The sequence below is a fragment of the Plecotus auritus genome (genome assembly GCF_963455305.1).
Source record: "Plecotus auritus genome assembly, chromosome: 4".
Classification (NCBI taxonomy): domain Eukaryota; kingdom Metazoa; phylum Chordata; class Mammalia; order Chiroptera; family Vespertilionidae; genus Plecotus; species Plecotus auritus.
The window spans coordinates 128,196,787-128,213,030 of NC_137775.1; the positions used below are offsets into that span (position 1 = coordinate 128,196,787).

General features: G+C 41.0%; 1 long non-coding RNA gene across 1 annotated transcript in view; it reads right to left on the bottom strand.

Annotated features, from left to right (window-relative positions):
* LOC308245636 overlaps positions 1–16,244 on the bottom strand; it is a 121,412-nt gene that overhangs the window by 94,158 nt on the left and 11,010 nt on the right. The window contains exon 3 of the long non-coding RNA XR_013960305.1: positions 1,881–1,976. This is a non-coding gene — a long non-coding RNA (uncharacterized lncRNA). The remainder of the gene's footprint in view (positions 1–1,880; positions 1,977–16,244) is intronic.

Sequence of the window (16,244 nt, forward strand, 5' to 3'; positions counted from 1 at the left end):
GTTCCTTCTCACCTTTTCAAAACAGGATCCTCAAACCTCTACAGCTTGGCAGATGCTCCTCCTCCTCCAAATGGTGAGCAACTATATACTCTTGAAGACTCAACTCAAAGGCCAGTCTTCCCAGGCCTCCCCAGGCCAAATGCATCACATGCTTCCCGGGCGCTTGTACAAGAGGCCTCTGCAGCAACCCTCACACACTGCACCGACTTGTTTCTTGCTCCCAAGCCATCACGGACCTCCTCAGTGGAGCACCTCGAGACCAGGATCTGTGCCTTATTCATTGCGGTCCACCCCCGATTCTTTAAGGCCCGTGTGGTATCTCTCTCTCGTCACAGATCTCCTAACCATCAAAGCTCGGTGATTTCATCGCCACGCTGATGGACCGTGGTATGTCTACCACAAGGCACAGGAAAAGCACTCATCTTTTTATTCAACATTTATTAGATGTGGGATACCCAGATGAGTAAGACTGGACTCCACCTGCTGAGGAGCTCACAGTGTAGTGGGGAAACAAGCTCATAAACACGTTCATACAACAAGTTGTGGAAGCCCAGTGATAGAGTTATTCCAGGCCATTCTGGAGAACAGAGGCGGGGACAAGGGCAATTAATCCAGCCAGTGTCGGGCACTGGGAACAGAAGAGGCCACTGGAGGGAGCTTCTGGGACTGCCTGTGCCAGAAGTGAGTTCCAGAGAACGTAAGGGAAAGAGGACAGGGCAGGATGGGTGGGAAACAGGAAAAGGAAAATACACCAATTAACCACATTAAGTGTTTGTCAGATGCCCACATACAAGTAGAAAAAGTCATGATATAACTTTTGCAAATATATCCAGCTCTTGAATATACAATCAGTGATCTCCTGAGACACCCTTTCTCACTCTCTTTTTTTCTGTTCCTCCCTCTCACACCTACTGACAGAAAGAAAAAGCTTAACACGTGTAATGAAAACTGCATGTGAGAACCTCCATGGCTGTACCGACACGTGTAGAGTCAGTGACGCTCTTTTTCACGCCACCTTCACTTATCTTCTGGGCTATCCGTGCCGAAATCTCTCAGCTTTTCCTCACGCCCTTTCTTCCTTCCGACCGCTCTCTGACCCCTTTCACCTCTGCCAGAGCTCCCCTAGGCACACTGCAGAACTAAACGAAATCAAGCAAGGCCCCTATTTATTCAAAGATGATGTTGCCAAGAACAAGCATATCTTTTTGTGCTAAAAAGAACTGATAACAGCAGTTCTTTCTTCCCAGCATAAAGTTTACCCTTTAATTTGAAACCACAGTTACTGTTGTTACGCTGATTTCATTTCTTTAAGTCTTTGGTGGACCTAAAGTTTTTTTCTTAAAAGAAAATAACCTGTCAGAAAAAACCACCACCACCTAACCATGTAGCAGAGGAAATGCAAGATTTAATTTCTGGTTTTGTCAGTGTTTTACTACATAATTCTTTGGCCCATTTAATCTCAAATTCTTATAGAAATCTTGAAATATACTATGTCATATAAAGTGATTTTTTTAACTATTTTCTTGCTTTTGCTACATCTTACTGACAATTACTTAACTAATTGAAAACTGATTAAATACATGTATAGATACAAAAGATAAAATCCATCTGTCAGTTACTATTTTACATTTGTCAGTTACTAACTTTAGTATTTACTAAATACTAATTGCATCCCTACAAGTTCAATTAACAAAGCCAATAAATAATAGAATTATGCTTGAAATTGGAAGGTAAGGGAGAGAAAAAAATAGCTGATCCCTCATCTGATATCTGATCTGGAACAATCATACTAACAGGGTTGGGGGGAAGAGTACAGATAAAAGTAATTAAAAGCAACAGGTGAAGTTAAAAAAATTATCAAGTACGTTCATTTCACTTACTGTTAAATGATTCCCTGAAAACAAGAGGTAAAATCCTACTTCTTCCCTCCAGCAGAGAACTGAGTAGCAGTGCCATTCCAGGGAGGCTTGGTGGTGCTAAAAGGAAGCGAGATGGGTGTAAGATCTCAAAAGCTGTGACGAAAGGCGTGCCAGCCACTCATCCTCCCACCTCGAGCACTTTTTAGAAAGTGAATCATCACATTAAATGTTATAATCCAATTTCCAAAATTGTTCTACTCCACTTAAAGTGCTGTCACCTCTAATAATCTGACAGGCAAATGCATGCGTTTCAAACGTCATTCTCTTCAGATTCTGTAACACGTGATGCTCGGCATCAGTCCACCTTCTCCTTCCCGCCAGGAACACGGCTGGCTCTTCTCTCTCCAAGGCCACAGATCTAGCTCCTGCTCATTATGCTCCAAACCACGGCTTCCCCCAAAGGCTGAGGCCTCCGTGCTCTGGCCTATCTGCGGACTCATCCCTTAAAAAATTTGGGATGACAAATGTGAACTTTCTCTCTTTGGCTCGACATTTCAACTTGAGCCCTGGTTCTATAGTTTCAACTGCCTGGGAATTTCCCCTTAAATGTCTAAAACCAAACGAGCACCCTGATCCCCTCAAAACTGGTTTCTCTTTCCACTTATTACACGCCTGATCCTTCTTCAGACCTGGAAGCCTGGAGGCCATTTCTGCCTCTCATTTCCCTCTCTCTCATTCTGCTGCATTCCTCATGTGCCCTACCTGTCCCCCTCGCATCTCCCTGGACTAACTCCATCACTACTTCACTGCTGGATTACCTCACCAGCCCTCCTTCCCTTTCTCCCTTTCTTCAGGTCATCTTTGACACTGCTACCAGATTAATCTTCTGCTAGACACCATGCTTTCTTCCTTTTCAAAATCGTACCATCAATCCTCTCCTTCAGAACACAGACAGTGTGGTAGTTTTAAAATGTGTTCCCAGACTCTGACACCCCTCTTCTTGAAAGGAGGAACCCTGGAATGTGGGCTGAACGAACTGGCTTGCTTCTAAGGAACAGAGTGTGGCAATAGTGCTGCCTGCGCCCAAGTCCCTGCCCCATAGAAACTGCTAAGAGATCATTAGTGTGTATGGGTGTTCTAAGCACTAAATTTGGGGGTCAACGGCTACACGGCAATAGAGTACTAAATCAGAAGAGCCCTCTGCTGCCGAGTGGACCAAATCCACACCTTTAAGGAACTCCAGGTCTTCCACTAACTGTCCGTACTCTCTCTCTGAGTACAAGCACACTGCTTCAGTCTGAGGCCAGTTACTCCGCTGGCCTCACATGACATGGTGAAACTCTGCCTTGACGTCAGCCTATGCTAATCTCACAGGAAATGTCCTTCTTGATTCTCTCCCCTAAACTATATTCAATACTTTTATTCTAAATTCAAAGTCTACTGACCAATGAAATTGTTGTTTTCTAATGCATATAAATAAATATATATCTGATTTCCAAAACTGTATTTAAGTTAGGGAAGGTGTAAATCATGCTTTTGCTCTCTTTATATTCCCCATATCAATGGACAAATAGATATACACTTTTTGTTTAGAATTAATTTTCATGAGGCTTCTTTCAAACAAAATTTTGAATGTCTTTTAACAACAAACATATACAATAAAGTTTACTTGATTTTAAAAGCGTCAAATAGAGAGGATGATTTGGTAGAATATGTTACCAAAGATATATATGTGGTCTATGACTAAGCAATTCCATTTCCAGGAATCTATTTTACAGATACAGTAACACAAGTAAGCAAGAATATAGGTACAAGGGTATTTTCCTCAGTACTGGTCATAACAGGGATACATTAGAAGCAACATGAAATACATCTGCAGAGAAAAATTAAATTAGGGCACAATGGATTATAATGGATCCATTTTACTTTTTTTAATCATTATTGTTGAAAGTATTACATAGGTCCTCCTTTCTCCCCATAAACCTTACAGCCCGCTCCTGTCCTCCCCAACTCAGGCCCTCACCACCCCATTGTCTGTGTCCACAGGTTATGCATATATGCATACAAGTTCATTGGTTGACCATGAATCCATTTTAAAAAATGAAATATGTTTGCATGTACTGACCTGCATGTACAGGTCAGATCTCCATGATATAACTAATGATAAAAGCAAGTTTCACAAAGAAAATAAAGTATTTAACAACAAATGTAAAACCCATCTGAGAAAAACTTCTAAAACATTCCTAAAAAGGCACAAATGAAGATTTTAACAGACACTTCTTACTTGGGTATAGAATAAGTCAACATTAAAAAATGTATAGCATATGCCTGGTTGCAGGCTCGATCCCCAGTATGGGATGTGCAGGAGGCAGCCAATCAATGATTCTTTCTCATCATTGATATTTCTATCTCACTCTCCCTCTCCCTCCCTCTCTAAAATCAATAAAAAATATATATTTTTTAAAAAAGTATAAATTTGCCCTAGGCATTTTGGCTCAGTGGATAGAGCATCAGCCTGCAGACCAAAGGGTCCTGGGTTCAATTCCGGTCAAGGGCACATACCCGGGTTGTGGGCTCAATCCCCAGTGGAGGATGTGCGGGAAGCAGCCGACTGGTGATTCGCTCTCATCGTTGATGTTTCTATCTCTCTCTCCCTCTCCCTTCTTCTCTGAAATCAAGAAAAAGGTATTTAAAAAAACATTTTAAAATAATAGATGGACTCTATATTTAGATAATATTATTGCATCCATGTTAACTTCCTAATTTAGAAAAAGAATAAACTTAATAAATTAAGGGGGGAGTAAGTTCTAGCCAAGAATGCATACTGTGAATCTAACAACAGACAAACACAAATTGAGAAACTTCCTAATATAAAAAAAAAAGACTCTAGTCTTCCAAAATGTCAATCTGATAAAAGACAAAGAATAAAGGACTTTATTACCTCAACTGACAAAGCTGCATACAGGTAGATTAGATGAAAATATTTTAAGAATATAAATATCTGAACTATTATGTAAGCAAATATTCTTATTCTTAGGAAATACACACTGAAATATTTAGGGGTAAAGGGCCATGATATATATACTAGTGGCCCGGTGCACAAAATTCGTGCACATTAAAAAGGGATTATTTAGAGGAAATAATTTAATATTGCTATTTGCCCTTTCTCTATAATAGAAGTGTCAGAGATGAAAGAAAATTAGTGAAATGTATATGAAAACCTTCCTCCTGTCAGAGTCTGGGGCACACCACGGGACCCAGAGTCAAGTCTCTGCCCACCCACATGCGCCTCAAAATCGCAAGAGACCCAGACCCAATTGTCTTCCCCTCCCCCATTGGGCTAGATCCGGACCCAGCCACTCCTAACCTTGTCAAGCCCCACCGGGCAGGGGGCGTAGCCTCAGGTCCCCTGGTCTGGCACCAGGACGGGGGGCGTGGCCTGAGGTCCCCCAGACCAGGGGGCAGGGCATGCCTTCAGGTCCTCCATCAAGCCCTGCCAGGCGGGGGGGCGCAGCCTCAGGTCCCCTGGCCCAGCACCGGGAGGGGGGCGCAGCCTCAGGTCCCCCATCAAGCCCTACCAGCAGGGGGGTGCAGCCTCAGGTCCCCGTCAAGCCCCACTGGGCAGGGGGTGCAGCCTGAGTTCCCCCAACCCAGCACTGGTGGTGCACCTTGAGGTCCCCTGTCAAGCCCCACTGGGTGGGGGTCACGGCCTGAGTTCCCCTGTCAAGCCCCGCTGGGTTGGGGGTTCAGCCTGAGGTCCCCTGTCAAGCCCCACGGGGGCAGGGGAGGGCGTAGCCTCAGGTCCCTGCTGATTGCTCATTAAGGCTCCTTATGGGAACTTGGCCTCAGCTGTGGGTGCAGCCATCTTTGTGACGGAGTGATGGTTAATTAGCATATTCCCTCCTTATTAGATAGGAGGATAACATTTTCAATGATTCAGAAAAAATACATACATATATACATACATAAATATAGAGAGGAAGAAAATACGGATAAATGATGAAGTCAATGAGGAAAACATTAATAAGTGAATCTAAGTAAAAATAGTTATTCTTTGCATTATCCTCAGAGTTTTTTGCAACTTTTTACTTTTTACAATTTATCTTTATTGTTGTAAGTATTACAGATGTCCCCTTTTCTTTCCCCACTGACCACCTATCGCCCACCCCCACCTCCTCCCCAGGCGTTCAGCACACTACTGTCTGTGCCCATGGGTTACAGAGATATGCATATAAATTCTTTGGTTAATCTCTTCCCGCCCCCTCCCCTTCCCTTTAAGAATCTTCAGTCTGTTGCATGTTTTCATGTCTCTAGATCCTTTTGTTCAACAGTTTGTTTTGCTCATTAGATTCCACATATAAGTGAGATCATGTGATATTTGTCTTTCTCTGACTGTAAGCTTGCTTAGCTTGATTAGCTTCATTCAGTCTCACAATCCCCATCAACTCTGAATGAACTGATAAAATCAAATTTCTCCACCTGCAAAGTCCCATCCTGGACACCTGATCAAACAGTGCAGCGTTCCTCTGGCTCCTGAAGGCTTGCCTGCCTACCTGCCTGAGAAGTCAGTGGCTTCCCTCCCTGACAGGAATTTAACTTCCACTGCTGAAATGTTAAGTTTCCAGAAGCATCTGTCAAGGGCAGACCATCTGTCTCCATTAACCCCAGGATGCTTAGCAGACACTGGGAGCAATTCAACACTCACTGATTAATAAACATTGGCCTTTAGAGAAAAAGCACTAAGCACCAATCAATAACTTTTTGTTAATCTTATGAAAACAAAAAATAAACTGTGTCTGAGTTAACTCTGAAATTAATGCAACGTATTTCAAAACACTGCAAAATATCAATTTTAAGGAAAAGTATAAGTTCACCATATAATTTTATAAGAACTACCATACAAAATAATCAAATAGCTATCAAATGAAAATAATTTACTAATATTTACTTGATGTTTTCTTTTAAACTTTCATATAATCTTTCATATAAAACCCAAACATCTTTTTAAAAATATAAAGAAAATAGCCAGACATTACTCCTGTTCATTTTCTTTTAGCAGCTTTTTAAACATACTTATCTTTTATCATCAAAGGTTTATGAATATATATGAAATGTAAATTCTGAGTCCCATTTGCCATCTTCTAGACTTTTCTACTGAAACAAACTACAAAATTCTATTCTTGTTTCTGTCTTAGAGAAAAAAAATATCCTTTACTCCAGTGATTTTCAACCAGTATTGCACAATTTTTAAAACTTGCAATACCCGACTATTTAGTCAATAAAAAGATGACAACAGCCAACACAATAGCTGTCCAGTGCGAATGCCGTCTTGAACCATAAATATATAGGTCACGTGACAGAGTTGCATCTCATTGTCACATCACATAATAAGGTTGCATCTGATTAGTTAATTCTTAGTACCAGAAATCCTTATATACAAGTATAGGTACCTGATTTTTTTTTTAAGTCACTTTGGAGTAAAAAGAGTAATTACTATTTTTTTGTAAGTCAATCAAAATTATGCCAATTTTTTGTTAGATTGGCAACAAATATTTTGGTGTGCCACAGAATTTTAGTGATTAGTTTGTGTGCCATGAGATGTGAAAGACTGAAAGTCGCTGCTTTACTCCAAGAGGAATATATAATCTTCCTTTCTGCTTTTCTCAGGGAAATTCCCAGCCTTCCTGAATATCAGGCCGCCATCAAGTCCCTCCTCTCCACATCAGCAGCTCCTGAAAAAATATCTTCTTACATCATGAACATCCTTTTTCAATAAGTGGCACAAAAAAGCAAATCTTCCTTCAAAAGTGAAGAGGAATATTTTCCTCCACCTTTTCTGTTTCAGGTCCCATTCTCCAAATTTCATTAGGACATAAAGAGAAGTATTGCCCTGACTGAAGGGTCCCAGGTTCGATTCCGGTCAACAGCATGTACCTTGGTTGTGGACACATCCCCAGTAGCGGGTGTGCAGGAGGCAGCTGATCAATGTTTCTAACTCTTTATCCCTCTCCCTTCCTCTCTGTAAAAAATCAATAAAATACATTTTTTTCAAAGAAGAGAAGTATTATCCTACCTGCTACAAAGCTAATAATAGTATCAACGTCAGTCTATGCTTGCTTATTTACTATTTATTCTTTAATAAGTAATACTATATTCAAACAGTTCAAAATTCAAAAGGTAAAAGAGGGTATTAAGGGACAAGTCTCCCTGTCCTCCAGTTCCCTACCTCCTTCTCTAAAAGGCACAAAATGTTAGTTCATTTTTTATCCTTCCAGATACACACACACACACACACACACAAACACACACACACTACTGTTTATAAATTTTTTACTCTTCTATGCCTTGTCTTTACTTAAGATTGTAGCTTTAAGAATACAGCGTATCAGAATATTAATAAGCTTTCTCTTTCTATTTTTATGGCTACATCTGACTTGTTAAATATGTGCTCTAGTCTCTTGTCCCACCAATTCATTCAATATACATTGTGCCAGACAAATCTACCTCATTTTAAAAAATAAATAAATACACTTTTTAAAAAATGTATTTTATTAATTTTTTTACAGAGAGGAAGAGAGAGGAGAGGTATAGAGAGCTAGAAACATCGATGAGAGAGAAACATCGATCAGCTGCCTCCTGCACACCCCCTACTGGGGATGTGCCCGCAACCAAGGTACGTGCCCTTGACCGGAATCGAACCTGGGACCTTTCAGTCCGCAGGCCGACGCTCTATCCACTGAGCCAAACCGGTTTTGGCAATAAATACACTTTCTACCCCCAAATGTAAATGTTTTCTATATATTTGACCATGTTATTAATCAATCCAAAACTTTTTGGGTATGATAATGTATTGTGTTTATACTAAGGAAAGTCCTCTTTAGCAGATACTTAAAAATGAAATGTCATGGTTTCTGCAACTTATATTCAAATGGTTAAGAAAGTAATACAAACATACATGCCACATTTGACTCAAAACATACATACATGGAGCATGGGGGCAAGTACAGCTATAAAGTTAACAATTAATCCAGAAGAACAGCATGTGTTCAGAGTACTGTTTTTCTAAAGGTTTAAAATTTTCCAAATAAAAAGGCTCTGGTACTTCCATAGAGTAGTACCTTATTTGCCACCTTAAAACATACAATGGTCAGGAGAAACCAAGATGGCGGCATAGGTAAACACCTAAACTGCTGCCTCGCACAACAATTTCAAAACTACAACTAAAAGACAGAACGGACACCATCCAGAACCACAGGAAAGCTGGCTGAGTGAAAATTCTACAACTAGAAGGAAAGAGAAAAGCTCACAGAGAATTGGAGGTACGCAAAGGATCTTTGTGCGCGCAGAGAGGAAGGGCAGCTGAGAGCCTGGCTGACTTTCTCTGGCGGAAGGGGGAAGGAAGCCCCCGACCGCACTGAACCCCAGTTCTGACTGCACTGAACCCCAGTTCCGGGCGAGCCCCTGGGGACCCACGCTCTTACGGGGGGAGCCTGGACTCTCGGGCGGAGACTCGGGAGCCGGGAAGGCAGAGGTCTGAAGGCACGCACGTGCGCGCAAGGGCAAGGCTGACGGGAAGCCAAGACTGAGACTCCACCCCATCCAAGCTGAGCACAGAGGCTATTGCAATTTGGCAAGTCTAATCCTATAAGGCTGTCTCCAGCACCAAACTTCTCCCAGCATAGACACAGCTGATCCTTACAGCCAACTGGCCTGGAGGTCAATTCTTCCCAGTGATACCAACAACAATAAAGACTTAATTACAACAAGGCTGTACACACAGTCCACAAAGGGGTGCACCAAGAGTGTCCACCTCAGGTTAACTGGGGAGGCAGACCCACTGGGCCAGATTGGAAACCTAGCACACAAATCTACCTTACCAACTCAGGGAAGCAGTGAAAATGCGGCGTCAAAGAATCAGATCACAAACGAAAGAAATGGAGGAAAACAGACGACTGGATATAGAATTCAAAACCACGGTTATAAGGCTTTTTAAGAATATCCTAGAAAAGGCCGATAAATATAACGAGACCCTCGAAGATATGAAAAAGGACCAACTAGAAATTAAACATACACTGACTGAAATAAAAAATATTATACAGAGACCCAAAAACAGACAAGAGGAACACAAAAATCAAGTCAAAGAATTGAATTACAAAGAAGCAAAAAACACTCAACTGAAAAAGCAAAAAGCAAAAAAAAAAAAAATCTAAAAAGTTGAAGATAATGTAAGAAGACTCTGGGACAACTTCAAGCGTACCAACATCAGAATTATGGGGGTGCCAGAAGAAGAGACAGAGCAAGATACTGAAAACCTATTTGAAGAAATAATGACTGAAAACTTCCCCCACCTGGTGAAAGAAATAGACTTACAAGTCCAGGAAGCGCACAGAACCCCAAACAAAAGGAATCCAAAGGGGACCACACCAAGACACATCATAATTAAAATGCCAAGAGCAAAAGACAAAGAGAGAATATTAAAAGCAGCAAGAGAAAAACAGTTAGTTACCTACAAGGGAGCACCCATACGACTGTCAGCTGACTTTTCAACAGAAACTATGCAGGCCAGACGGGAGTGGCAAGAAATTTTCAATGTGATGAATAGCAAGAACCTACAACCAAGATTACTCTACCCAGCAAAGCTATCATTCAGAATTGAAGGGCAGATAAAGAGTTTCACAGACAAGAAAAAGCTAAAGGAGTTCATCACCACCAAACCAGTATTATATGAAATGCTGAAAGGTATTCTTAAAGAAGAGGAAGAAGAAAAAAGTAAAGATAAAAATTATGAACAACAAATACATATCTATCAACAAATGAACCTAAAAATCAAGTGAATTAAAAACCTGAGGGACAGAATAATCTGGTGAATATAACAGAATCAGGGGCATAGAAAGGGAGTGGACTGATAATTCTCAGGGGGAAAGGGGTGTGGGGGTGAAGGAAGAGACTGGACAAAAATCATACACCTATGGATGAGGACAGTGGGGGGGAGGTAAGGGCAGAAGGTGGGGTGGGAAATGGGTGGAAGGGAGCTATGGGGGGAAAAAGAAGAAATAATTGTAATAATCTGAATAAAGATTTTTTTAAAAAAAATAAAAAAATAAAAAAAATAATAAAAAAAAAAAAACATACAATGGTCATTTCCCAACTCCCAAGCCTATGTCCTAACACAGCCCAACCACATCCCTTGCACTCTCCCAAAAGAAAATTAAAATCAGCTTGTGGGGAGCGGCTATAGGGTTAAGCCTCGGACTGACCTGTTGGCAAAGCCACAAACAAATCCCTCTTAGCATAATTAAGCTTGACCTTATGATGGTCCCTAGATCCTTCTGGGTAGCTAATGGGCTGTGGGAGTTTCAGCAAGTGCTGCCAAAACAAGTGAAACTCACAGGAACATTGTAACTATGTTGACCACTACCTTGTTTTTCTCCAACTATAAAATAAAGCTTCAGCTTGCTGGCTGGATCTCTGTGGCCTCAGCCAGGCACCGGAGATCCACCCAGCCCCAGCTTATTCTCTTTGTCTTTTCTTTAAATCCTTCACTGCCCATCCCTCCCCCCCAACCCCACCCCAGGCTCACCGAACCCTTGACTGGGCTGGCCCGGCACATCAGTTCTTTAGCTATTTTTTTTTTTTAATCCTCACCTGAAGATATGTTTTTTAAATTTATTTTTAGTGGGAGAGACAGAGAGAGAGATACTGTGAGAAACATCATTCAGTTGCCTCTCGTACACACCCAGACCAGGGATCAAACCCGCCACCTAGGTTTGTGCCCTGACTGGCAATGGTACCTGCCACCTTCTTGGTGTACAGGATGATATTCCAACCAACTGTGCCACCAGCCAGGGTTCTGTAGCTATTCCTAACTATTGGTCCTTCAAACTGCTCAAATGTCATGGCTCCTTGGGGTCTTCCTACTGCTTCAGGCCTTCTCTCTTCCCTCTCCTTGTGTAGACTATACTTTGGGGTCCTCAGACATTTACTGTATCTCACCATTTCGTGGTCTATGCATTGGACACCCAGCCAGAGAGAAACTCCAGATGAGTAACTCATTTGTAATTTCCAGTTAAATGTGATGCACATAATAGGTGTATACAATTTGTTTGAAAGAATAGGCTTTCTTAAACAAAAAAGGCATGGGAACTACTCCTGAGCAATGGGGGAAAGTCCCAAAGCTCAGTTAGTTTCATTAGAAAAGCATCTCCAGTCTGCTAAGCTTTTTCTCTATACCTTACACTCATCTCATCTTTCCCATCCTGCCAGATTGTCACAACTGTCTTCTGACACAATTGACATTGTCCTACTGAAAATGGAAAAACTTGTTTCACAACCCTAATTAAAGCCACTCTAGAAGTTAAACTAGCCAAAGTCTCTTAAATTTTATTTTTATGACATGACTTTCTAACACTATAATAAACCGTAAACCATTTGGAAAAAGCACTTCTCAATTACCTGTCTATGGGGCATTCCTTTGCGGTACCCTTTCACCAGTTTGAAGCTAGGGGACACCTGCCTCTGAATGTGTTTACTTCAGTGAGTCAAGGTAATGCTAGAGGCATCTGAACACAGAGGTAACTTTGATGTTGACAAAAGCCTGTGTCTCACAACACTACACTTCGGAAAAGTTGATTCACAAACAAAAAAACACACAAGTGACACCTACTAAAAAATAGGAACAATATTTACTTGAAATAAGACTCAAATTGAAACTACACAAATGTACAATAGGAAGAAACTATATTTATGTAATTTCCTCTCCTGAGTACAGTCACAGGCCTGCAAGGGGCCTTAAAGTCCAACCCTCCCAAGACTGAGATCAGAGAGGTTAAACACCTAGTCCAACATCTCAGAACTAATGAAGTCAAGGTAGGTTTAGAACTCAGGCTTCCCTGCCTATTTTGCCTCTAAATTTCATAAATTTAATTTTCTGTCTGAAAAAAAGCAGAGTGGATAGGGAAGTAAAAGACCTAATTGTGGTTAACTATGCCACTAACCAAGTGTGTAAAGTCAGTAAATTGTCTCATCTATAAATTCAGATTGAATTAAACTAGCTTCAAAGCCTCTTAGAGCTCTAATATACTCCGATCCTTGATAGTGGCATAAGTAATATTAGGGTATTTAAAACAAATTTGATGCTGTCACATTTTTTATACAGAACTTTGTTATAAATTAGGCCATTTAAACACATTATTTTAACCCAAAAATATGTTTATCAAAAATTTCATAAATAAAAGAAATCCTAAAAGAACACCATCTACATGATTACTATTACCTAATTTTGGAAGAATGTCCTTTTGCACAAAATTTAAACTTCCATCTGAAACCCATTGAATGCCTATTTATATATCCCGAAGAGTTTGGAAAGTTTTGCATTTCACGTATCTTTTCCATTCAACATGAAAAATGCTATATAATGCATTAAACTCTTTAGAAATAGTCTGCACCGGCATGGAATTTTACAGACTACAGTGACCTTACATGTCAGAGTAAAACTTGTCTTAAGCTAAAGATGCCTGTGATAACCGTGGGATGTTACGAGGCTGTCCATACCAGGAATGGGACAAAAGAAAAAGAGTAAAGATGAAGAACAAAGGTAACAGAAAAGACCCAAAAAGAAAAAAAAAATGCGGGGGGGATGGGGGGTTGCCGGGGGTAGGGGAGGAGGGATATCAAGAGAGTAAAGAACATGAGAAGAAAAAAGAGAATAAACAATCAGGAGAGGAATGGCCAGAAATGGCTTGTCAGTACCATGGGCCAGGGTGCGCCAGCATCCCACCAGCTGTTTAAGTGCTTTTGTTTGTTTGTTTTCTTTTGTTTAGTTTTGGACAGAAAGTCTGCCCAGATAGGACATGTTTACTTGTTCCTGTTCTTAGACTCCCTGTGGAGAATTAGGATTCAAATGTGTGAAAACACAGAAAGAGCTGCAATCCAAGCACACTGGGCTGTTTACCTGTCATGTCCAGGACCTGACATGTTCCTGATGAATAATCGTCCCAGAACTTGGACCTCTGAACTCCAGAAGAGCACAATGATCCAAAAAGATGTTTTAGCAAGTAATATGTATACTTATAAAATTGCAACTCAGTGCTTTCAAACAACTGGTACTCTCCAAAACCAACAACAAAGTACAATCAGAAGGGGGCATTTCCAGTCAGATTCCCAGGGCATTGCTGCTTCAACATGGTCCCCTCCTCCATCAAGGGGCGGGGACCACTGGCCCAGAATGAGCCCAGGACATTGTCACCCTCAAGTACTCACATGAGAGCTAATGCTCTCCAATTGTTATAAGGCTCTTCAGCTGTAACATAGATGATCATTTTTATCTTTTAAAAGCAAACCTGCTGCCCTAGCCAGTTTGGCTCAGTGGACAGAGTGTCGGCCCAAGGACTGAGGTCCCAGGCTTGATTCTGGTCAAGGGCATGTACTTCAGTTGCAGGCTCAATCCCCCGCCCTAGTTGGGGCACATGTAGGAGGCAACTGATCGATGTCTCTCTCTCACATTGATGTTTTTCTCTCTGTGTCTCTCCCCCTCCCTTCCACACTCTCTAAAAATCAAAGGAAAAATATCCTCATGTAAGGATTAAATAAAAACACTTTTTTTTAAAAAAAAAAAGCAAACCTATTGTTGGGATATTTCTATTGCTCAGAATCTCAAATGATCTTCATTCTACAGATAATATAAGTTGACTAAATAAGGTGTTGATTCATTAAGTCTATAATATAAAGTCCTTGTATGACAAAAAAATATATATACACACGTATATATGGCAAAGAGCAAACTCCTATGTGCCTTTTCAAAATAGATTAGTAGCAGAAGGAATCTTAATTCCAAAGCCTTTAAAAGTGGAAGAAAAGGGGGATTTTTATGTCTTTTGCCATGAAAATAGAAGCCTACAAACATAGCAAGCACAGTACCCTTACACTTACTAACTAAAAGGCATGAAATGAAAAACAGATTTCAAAGTTAAAATCCAAAGAAATGGCATTTTATTTAAAAATACTTTTCACTTGTTATCAAGTACTTGCATTTCATACAATAATCGCTAAAAACTGAAGAGTCATCACGAAGTCTTTTGGGATAGAGCCTGTTAAGTATAGGTATTATATGATTTTGAAATGCTAAAAAAAATAGGAAAAGATGAAGAATTATTTACTCTCTCTGGAACATAAAGAAACAAAAGATATAATTATAGGTTTTTAGAAAATGGACAGTATGTGCAATGAACACGTTACACCAATGTAATCTCAGAAAACAAAACAACTGTCAGTGACCTTGGCAATGAACAGATAAGTAGTAACAAAAATTCCCCTAAAAATAGGAAACAAGCACTCAAGGTCACAGGCCATGTACAATTCTGCGAGAGAAAGATGTGAGGTAGCATTTTTTATGAGTTGATTAAGAATAAATAGAAGTATTCAGCAGGTTCCCGGAAACTGCCCCAGTTGTGTAAATACCATCAGCAGAAGGACGCTTCAGAAGCCCAGCTCTTTCATCATGGAGATGAGAAGCAGCAGAATCTCCCAAATATCAGGTCAACAAGCCTTCCCAAGTGGAGCACTCAGGTTCAACTTTCAGGTTGTGCAGACAGCACAAGGATAGAAAAGAGCGTCCTGAGATCCATCCCTAACTCCTGAAGGAAAAAGCTGCCGGGCACACTGCAGACAGTCTAACGAAGGAATCCTGGATCTCCTGGTCCAGTGTTCAAGCATCACTCTACACTGAGCCCAGTCTTGTTTAACAGGTATCTTTCAAAAAGCTAAAGTATTCTTAGTAAGGATTTACAATGAGACCATGATGTGAATAAACTCAATCATAGCCCTTTAGGGCCAGAAACTCACTAACCCCCTCATTTTACAGACGAGGAGCTTCTGGCACAGACTGGGACACTCTTCCACAATCCAGTAGCTGGTGGGAGCTGGAATTAGTGGAAGGAATGTAAAGCACTAGCACAGTATTCAGTGGCAGGTACCCACGAACCATCAGTACAAACACTATTCTACTTCAGTACTCTTTCCACCAGGCGAAGGAAGACCAGCCACAGCACAGAAAGAGAACTTCTGGCAGGGAAAGGAAGAAGAAGATGGGGGGCAGGGCCGTGAAGGAAATGCACAAGGAAGTCCGGCTCTCCAGAGGCCAGAAGGCTGGTGCAAGAGAGACAGAAATGCCAGAAGTTGCAAGAGAGGACCCTCAGGAGATGTGGACACCAAAGGCAGATGTTGCCTAGTGCTAGTGTGATTACATTGAAGAAAAGGGTCTTAACTCTCTAAGACACGGGAGGAAGTGGTGGGGGAGAAACTTCAAGAAAGATGCAGGGAGCCCGGCTGGCGTGGCTCAGTGGTTGAGCATCAACCTATAAACCAGGAGGTCATGGTTTTATTCACAGT